General features: G+C 40.4%; 1 long non-coding RNA gene and 1 pseudogene across 2 annotated transcripts; one reads left to right on the forward strand and one right to left on the reverse strand.

Moving 5' to 3' along the window:
• Positions 1–561: 561 nt before the first annotated feature.
• Positions 562–3,982, forward strand: LOC148866128 (uncharacterized). Its single transcript, XR_016109196.1, has 2 exons — positions 562–1,101; positions 3,194–3,982. It is a non-coding gene; the product is annotated as an uncharacterized LOC148866128 (long non-coding RNA).
• Positions 3,983–5,922: 1,940 nt separating this feature from the next.
• On the reverse strand, positions 5,923–8,455 carry LOC148866129 (laccase-17-like; annotated as a pseudogene). The gene is made up of 5 exons (XR_016110282.1): positions 8,248–8,455; positions 7,974–8,125; positions 7,590–7,834; positions 7,319–7,447; positions 5,923–7,111 (listed from the first exon to the last, which is right to left on the reverse strand). The product of XR_016110282.1 is annotated as a laccase-17-like (transcript).
• Positions 8,456–9,097: the final 642 nt, after the last annotated feature.

The raw sequence follows: 9,097 nt of genomic DNA on the forward strand, positions 1-9,097 counted from the left end.
CCTCTGTTTACCCTCCGATTGCATAAAGATTTCATTTCAAGGCTCTAGGTTGACCAGATTCCAAATCCGCCCTATCCTGCTCCAGTTGACTCAATCTGACCTTGCCAATCACCTCAGACTGCCCAAAAATCCTGCCTTGTGAAATTTCATCCGAAACTACATTCTTTACCCCTACATCGAACATAGATTCCATTTTGAAGCCCTAGAGTAACCGATTCAAATCCTTTCCAGATTTGCCCAATCTGGGTTCATTCAGGCCAATCTGACCCTTCCAATCAACCCAGAATATCCGAAAACCCCACCCCATGAAATTTCATTCAAAACTATCCCCATTAGCCTCTTCATCTAAGAAGATTCTATTTCGGTCAATCTCACTGGCCCTCACATGCACGACCCCACTCCGCGGTCAAACCCATCTCGACCCCCCATTTTTTGGCCATAAAATCCCCATCATTGAATTGAACCAGAATGCTCGGTTTGACCCGATTTGCCCAAAATTAGAAAAATACCCACTAGTTTCCCAAAGTTTTTTAAACTGCCCTTATGCCCTAATATTTAACCATGCCTTTCTTTCTTATTCGAGGGATCCACTATTCACCTTCTCCCCTTTTTCGAACGGGATTCATCTCCTTGTTCGAAGGCAGAGGCGGAGCACCGGCGCCCAACCAACCCACTTCCGCTCTACCTCTCTCTCCACACTCCCCCTTCCTCTTCTTTTCCTCCTTCTTCTTATTGATTTTCTCCCTTCTCTTCCTCTCTTTTCCGATTAGGAGAAAACATTATCCGTCATCAGCAAGCTCACTACTCAGCGATATTTGAATAGCGGAAAGTTCTTCACAGCGGCAACACTCAGAGCAATCCTTCATTGTTTCTTCAGTGATTCTTCTCACCATTTTTACGGATCTCTTCATCCTCTTGTCGCAGCCATCACTTGAGCTACTATGCTCAGACCACATCAGGACAGAGTTTTTCCCCTACATCGTCCGTTGATTCAGGCCAAAATATAACATAGATCAAGATCTTATTACAATCATTCATAGTTATCATCATTGGGATTATTGTGCTCTGTTTAAGTCGCACTTCATGGCGAAACCCAAGCAGGTAATTAAGCTCTCTTAGCGTCTCTTCTGTGTTTCGTTGTTCTTTTATTTTCTTTTATTTTTTCTGTTATCTCATTTCATTTTCTTGTATGGTGTGATGGCTTAATCGGAATCTGAAGAGGTTAGCAGAGCTGGTGGCGAAATAAATAATTTTAATACCAGATCTTTGGAGTCACTACAAAGCTATAAATAATTTTAATACCCTTCCCGGAGGTCCCATCACCTCCATTTCTACAACTAATGGGTGGTGACTCCATTTCCAACCCAAATGGCAAAGTGAGCGGGCTTTTTCTCATGCTCACCACTTAAGGACATGCTAAGGCATTCCCTATCGCGTGTCCCTCCTTGACCTCATATTCATTGAGAGATTCCTTACCCACTGGTTGCACTTGGCACCTCCAGGGGCGGTCCTCTCCCTTGGTACCTGGACTCTAGGCACCCGAGGGGAGCTCTCGGATTCATTGCCGGTGTCCTTGCTGCTAGATGAGGTGGAACTTGGAGTGCTAGTGTTAGAGAGGTTAGGAAGGTCATAGCACTCGGGACCAAAGTTTAAGTATGACATGGTTCCAAGAGAAGTCCCTTAACTAACATGGTGAAGGTGAAGGAGAAAACTAAGGAATCGGTTGGTTGGTGTCCGAGACTTGTGGAAGCACAAGCAGAAGTGAGCAAATGATAGGGAGTTGCTTCAACCAGCGGCCCTATTTGAAGGAAAACGTACAACTCAAATTGCTTCAATCCAACGGTTGCAGAGTCGTCGACCTGACAACCCAAATCGACCGGCGCTGAAGGAATTAGCTGGTCCAACCAACGAACTTGAGTCCAAAGCAACCCAAGTTGGGCGACCCACCAGCTGTTTTGTGCACGATCATGACCAATCAATTCCGATGCCCATCCCGCTATGGATTCACAACAACGTCTGTATAGAGCACAACTGATGAATGTGGATGCCTCACACGCATGTTAGATACGGCCCTGCGCTCTTGGCCCACTACGATCCTCCAAAGAGGCGAGAAGTCAACAAGGAAGCAATTGCCACCAGATGACCAAGTAGAGCTCTCGGCAGTCGAGGCCAATGCCTCCATGCCACTGTGTAATGCTCTCTTCAATCAAGCTAAGGCCTTCGCCCGATAAACCATCTAACACCCCTAGGAAGAATGCCGAAGTTGAGGTTTCCGTTCAACAAGCCACTTGACCTCGACCACTACACCATCGAGAGTGTGGGTGCCTACAGCATTGGCCGAATGAGATCCTAGCTGTCCATCTCTAACAGCCTCCAACCACTCCATGGTAGGTCAAGTATAAAAGGGGGTGCCTAACTTCAAGGTAAAGGATCTAGTCCATTCTTGCCCTCTAGCTTTCCTTCCCTTGAGTGACCTCGCTTGAGCCCTCTTCTCAAGCTTGGTCCAACCCCTCTCCAACACTTGACTCCAACGATCATAATAACGTATATGTATAATAAATAGCCATAACTAGTATAAGAAAATTGATGTATTACTGGTAATTAAGGTGGCATTATATATCACTTTTCAAATCTCTAAAGTCAGAAATATCTGCTTTTCAGACACAATGTTTGTTTGGTGTTGCATCTGAAATATGATCTGAAAAGTTTTTTTATATTTGAAATTGTAAGACCCAGGCTTGTCACTTGACACGTTTCAAATGTGGCCTAACGTAAAAAATATCCCTGCCCCATTCGACCTCTTTCTCCCCCATCTTTTTGCCACCACTGCTACAAACCTTAGCAGCGACGGTTATCTCTCTCTCCCTCTCTCTCTCTCTCTCTTCTTCCCACCACCACCGATGCAACTCTCAGTAGCGATAGTTCTCTTTTTCTCTCTTTTGTCTTTTCGCCACCGCCGCTACAACTCTCAGAAGCGGAAATTCTCACTCTCTAATTCTTTATGGGATTTAAGTTCAGCTAGAGATTTCTGCTCGTCGAAACAAATCATGGGGAATAGGGAGAGAAAGGGAGAAGCAAAAACTCATTTCAACGTGTTATTTTAGGGATTCCGCCATTAAAATCCCGCAACGTCTATCCTAGTTGTTGAGAACGAGAAACTGATTGAACTTTGTAATGATGCTGATTTATGCAGTTATTCTGCTCCTGCTAGTGCTTTTTAGCGAATGAAGGCAAAGCATTTTGCCAGCGGAGAAATCGTCCAAGGAAAAGAAGAAAGAAATTAGTAGGAAGGTTCCAGTCTTGAGAGGTCCAATAGCGATCGTTCCTTAGAGGAGTACTTTGTCTGTGACAGGGGATCAAGAAAGGGCAGCAAGGGAGCGATGAGGGATTAATAATTAATTAAATTATTTTTACTAATTATTCATTATTAATTATTTTAAGTTTTTAAGTATTAATTGTTTTAATGTTTTTTATTAATCTTACTTGTGTTATTTATTAATTATTAATTGGTCATTTTTAATTATTTTATTAATTTTTAACAATTATTTTAATTTTTATTTGTATAAATTATTAATTATTAATTATTTTAATATTTTTTAGTCATTAATTATTTTTTAAAATTTAATCATTTCATTTATTAATTAATAATTTTTAATTATGAATTTATTACTTTTTATTCGTATTGTTTCAATGTTATTTTGAAGTTGAAAATTATTGTTTATGAGATAATGCGAATTGAACTCAACATTTCCAAATAGTATGTTCTAGGGGTAAAATAGTAAAATCGATGAATTTCAAACGGTAAAGGGTTGATCTAATGTAAACAAACTTATCGATTCATAGCCTCTAAAAAGTAGAAAAGAACCTATGCTTCTTTTCAGATTTCATACACAAATAATATCTTTTTAACTTTTCAGATTTCACATTTTAGATTTATCAAACACTACCTAATTAATCAATGAAAATAAGAGGTCTTGAGTTCAAATCTTGTTAACAATATTTTAAAATTTCACTTGTATATGGGCCTAGGCGGTTTCATGAAACCAGAACTGCTTCACGAATTTTCTAGTTCAACCGGCCGGTCAGTCAGTTTTGAATAAATCTAGTTATTGGGATATGACCGAACCAATCAAGGCCCTAGTCACGGTTTAACCGGTCAGTCCAGTTCAGTTTTCTAAACACTGGAAATTAATTCATAGCCCATCAAGGATGGGATTGGAGTCTCCACCCTAGCTTGACCCTAATTGTAATTGAGGCCGGGTATGGGGATTATGATTTCCACCCCGAACTCGACCTGCTATTTCAAATTAATTACTTTTATTTAATTCAAATTAACTCGAAATTAATGTGTTAATCACTTAAACATCCACACTGTAGCTTGACCAAATACCTTGGCTAAAACTAACATACTTAAATAACTTATTTTCATTGTATAAACTGTATCAGTATATGTCCTTTCAAAATTATTTAGACCTCCCTTATAGTTTGACATCACAAAAATCTTGTCTATATTTAGAATCCAATTTCCTAAATGCCATTATTAATCATTGAAATAAATGAATAAAATATTTAAAATTAATTACAAAGTCTAAATCACAAAATTCATTCAATTTTAATTTATCTTCACAAAGCCCATGCCTCTCAAGATTACAAACACTTGCCCACTCTCTTATAGTTTCTCTTTTCTCACTCTTTTCGAGGGAAAGAAAGGTAAAGCAAGAAGGAAGTTAATTTTTATAAAGAGGAAGAACAAAAGTACAATGAACAAGTTCGAAGGTCATCACACTGCAATATTGAAACCATCAGTTTAAAAGATCACGATTAACATTTGGGAAGATCTGACGGTGGAGGTGGAAGCTTTTGACGTGGGAGCTCTCCGTCCATCACAACCCATGCCATCCTCAATCCCCAACACTCCCGTTAAGACGTCGTCACAGATCAAAATTAAATGAGATCAAGCCAATAATTCAACATTGATTAAAATAATAATTCGGGTTAGGTTCAGCAAATACTCTACACACACTGTGCAAGTGCGTGAATTCATGGGCACATTGGGAACATCCACTCCCAAGGCATATTTATGGGAGATATTCTCAATTCCCAATATGTGGTTTGATGCAGTGTTTAGAAAATCGGATCGGACTGGATCGATCGATTGAATTGGTTAAACCGTGATCTGGATTCTCATCGGTTCAATTATACCCTAATAATCGGATTTGCTCAAAACTCGCTTAAAACTGACTGGTCGGCTGGTTGAACCGGAAAATTGGTGAATCAGTTCCAGTTTCATAAAATAGCGGGTTTATATATAAGTGAAATTTTAAAATATTTATTAACAAGATTTGAATTCAAGATTTCTTATTTTCACAAATTACTTAATTACCACTCATCAACCTCTTTACTTATGCTTAATAATGATTATTTATTATATATATTATATTATTATGCACATATTTTAAAAAAATGTAAGTCAAAAAACTTGAACCTTAGTCATTTGTTTTTAAAAAATTAATAAATTTACCATCCATCCACCATATTTAAATACATTAAAAATTGCAAAATACGTTATACATGATATTTATGACCCGAAGTATATACATGTATTTGCCATGTTATCACGGTTTGACCCAATCAAACTTGACCCGTGAACCTCTCCTTTCTCCGGTTCTATACCCAGCCCGGTTCTCTAAACATTGGCTGGATGTTATTTAGCTAGAGTTTTTGCTTGTAGGGCTCCTCTAATTTACCCTTTTTTTTTTCTTCAGCCATAAAAAAATTGTCACCCTTACATTATATATCTTATTTACAATTTAAGATAAATTGCAGAAATCTCACCTAAATTTTCTAGTTGTTGTTGAAACTTTCTCAAAGATTGGTGATCACCTCCTTCGGTTAGGATCCTCTAAAACAGAGGCACGAAAATGTCTAAAATATCCTTCCAATCTCTTTTTTTTTCTGAAATTGATTTATTTTCTAAAATTGCCCTTCGAATCAATTGTTCTCAGTTCCTAGCCTGGGTAGTAACTGAATGCGTATTTTGGACTTTCTCTCAGAAGATTCGAACAAAGAGGGTGTAGGGGAGAGGTTTTAGCAATGGTCCGGTTTCAACAATTTACGTATAATTTATACTGTATGTGAGTGAAAACACTACCCACCTGGATTGTCAGCCAAGAACCGAACTGCAACCCAACCGCCGGACGGTACACCCACAGTGTTTCTCTCGACAGGATCGACAAGGTTGAAGTTGGGCGGGTGTTTGTTGGGATCATAGTTGCCAAAGCCTTGGCCCACGACGAAGAAGTTGAAGCCATGGAGGTGGAGAGGGTGACTATCAGTACCAAGTAGGCTAGTGTCCTGCATCACCAGCTCCACGCTAGTGTTGAAAGCCAGCTCCACTACTTTGGTGCCACAGTTCACGATTGTGTCGTGTGGGGCGGATTTGTAGGGAAGTCAGTGGTGTAGATACCATTCGCTTGTCCAAAGAAATGAGCCTGCAGCAGAGCTGTGGTGGGGAGTGTAAAGGAGACATTGTTCACTGAAGCCGAGAACTGGGCGCCATTGGGCCCCTGGCAGGTTCGGTTCTTAGGGCAAGGTCTCGTCCCAAAGCCTACCGTGAAGAAGAACCGCCTGTCGACAGTCTGAGGGACGTTACGTGGAAATTGAGTTGTAGCCAAGCTGCGCAAACTCTTTTGAAAGCTAGTGACCAAGGCGATATCGTTCAAGGGAGGAAGGGATGGTTTTAAGAGCGGTATATCCTTCGGTGAGATGCTGATCAGTGAAGGAGAATTAATGGATGGAGCTTGGTATTCGTACTCTAGGATTCCGGCAGCGGTTGAGTTATCGAAGGTTCCCGAGCCGGTGAAATACGGCCGTGCGGCCATGAAGAATGTGGCTTTGGGGTAGTCAGGCTTGGTCTCAAGAAGGACGTTGGTGGTTTGTCCTGGTGCAATGAGGAGAGTGTCGGTGTGGAATGGCTTGATGTAGACGGCATCAACCTCGACAATGGTGAGGGAGTGGTTGGCGATGCTGAAGAATAATTCCTCATCGAGCGCAGCGTTGATCATTCGAAGGAGGCAAGTCTTCCCAAGCTTCACCGTCAGCTTGAATGTATCTGGCAAACAAACCGGGATTAATGGATCGAACAACAAATTCTGATTCGCTGATCAGGAGTATTGACTATTGATCGATGTTGGCTAGCTAGCTTCTGCTTAATTAATTTTATCATTCACACCTAGCTAGCTAATTAAATCTGGTAAGTACGTACGTAGTGGAAATGGACTGATAATTGTAGGGAGGTAGATAGCTATAGGTTAATAACCTTTGGCGGAGCAGTTGTATAATGGGCCTGGTAACCCATTAATGGTGTATGCGTCGGAGAAATTGGGGCCACGTCCGGCCTGCAAAGCTTCGCTGATGATTGCCTCAGGGTCTCCATTCCACCACTCCCCTTGAAATCATCAAATCAAAGCTGATGTTCAGAAGAATGATAAGGCCGGATAATCAATATAAATATAGCTCAATTTCACATGCACACATGACACATCTCGTTGGCCGGCCGGTGATGAGTGAGTTAATTAACAGTTAGTTACCCAAGATGATGGGGACCTCCTTGTAGGGATTAGCGAAGGGGTAGGAATCATCGGGCTTTGGAATAATGATAATGGGTCCATAGAGGGTCGACCTCAGCCATGAAATATGAGCGTGCCAGAGAAGAGTCCCTCTTTGCCCGATAATGGTGAAGTTGTATACGTAGGTCTGGCCGGTTTGTATGGGACACTGAGTCACATATGCTGGCCCGTCCGCCCATCCGCTCCCAAGCTGTCGAATTCCATGCCTGTTTACCATTCACCAACCCATCAGAACATAAATTAAACAATTTTTAACAAAGTCCATATTTTGTACTAGCTAGAGCCTAGAGAGATTTGATGATCGAGATTGGACGACCTAAGTAGTGCAGCAGAGAGATGACTTACCAGTGCAAGGTGATATTGCTCGGAACATGGTTAACCACCTCAATTAATAACCGGTCACCCTCTTGAGCCGTGATCTGAGGCCCGGGAAACTGGCCGTTGACAGTCACGATGCTCTTTGTGTGGCATAGCCGTGTCACAGTTTGCAACTTGATCTGTAAAAGAACTCAAATTGAGCAAATTAAACATTAATGTAAGTGCAAATTAAATGATAAAAAATTTTTGATTAATTATTATTAGCTATTCATTGGCATTAATTCAGTACTGTAATACATACATCGAATTTGTAATATATAGTTTTTCCTGAATACTCGGCAACTATGAGCTCCGGCAGGGGCCACAATGTGCTCATCACCATGATTAGAGCTCCCATAAGAGTTGATGATGGAAGAATGAAAGTACCCATTTCAAATCCTTCTCTCTTTTTTGAAGGCAAGAGTCGACAGATGATCAGATTGGTTGCTCAAGTGGCTCCTCTCCTTGACTGCGAATTCCGGGGAGCTTGTGAGGCCTCTTATAGATACCAATACGTAGGGACAGCGGCTAACTCAATAATAGTTCGGATCGGTTAATTACACCCATTTCAATTAAAGTGGGCAGGTTCAGAAGTTTCGACATTTAACACTAGAATCAGTGTTTTACAACCCGAGTCAGAGGTCGAACTGCCCTCTGGGTCAACAAGTCAGTGGTGCAATTAAAAATTCTCCTTTTGTGGCATATATAGCCGTGTCACAGTTTGCAACTGGATCCGTAAAAGGACTCAAATTGAGTAAAATGGGTCCAACTCCAACCAACTAAGAATTATGGGAAATATAAAAAGAAATCCGAACACAGTAAAAGAGGAAGGACGATTTGCATAGAGGAAAGTCTTTTTTTTTTATATCTGAAATGAAAAATATATCACATAGAAAGAATACAAACCAAATCATGCATTTGGCATTTCTTATTTTAAGGACTTATCTTTAAAATGTATCTATAAACACTAAGGCCTTATTTGTTTTTCAGTAAGTTACTTATCTGAGTAAGTTTTTCTTGGGAAACACTTACCCTGTTAAGTGTATTTATTCATGTTTTTTTATTTCTCTTGTAAATAAGGCAATGGCCATTTTAATCATAAAAATCCATTA

This window comes from Nelumbo lutea, chromosome 3 (assembly GCF_056320005.1).
Source record: "Nelumbo lutea isolate HS-2025 chromosome 3, American lotus-T2T, whole genome shotgun sequence".
In the NCBI taxonomy this organism is placed as follows: domain Eukaryota; kingdom Viridiplantae; phylum Streptophyta; class Magnoliopsida; order Proteales; family Nelumbonaceae; genus Nelumbo; species Nelumbo lutea.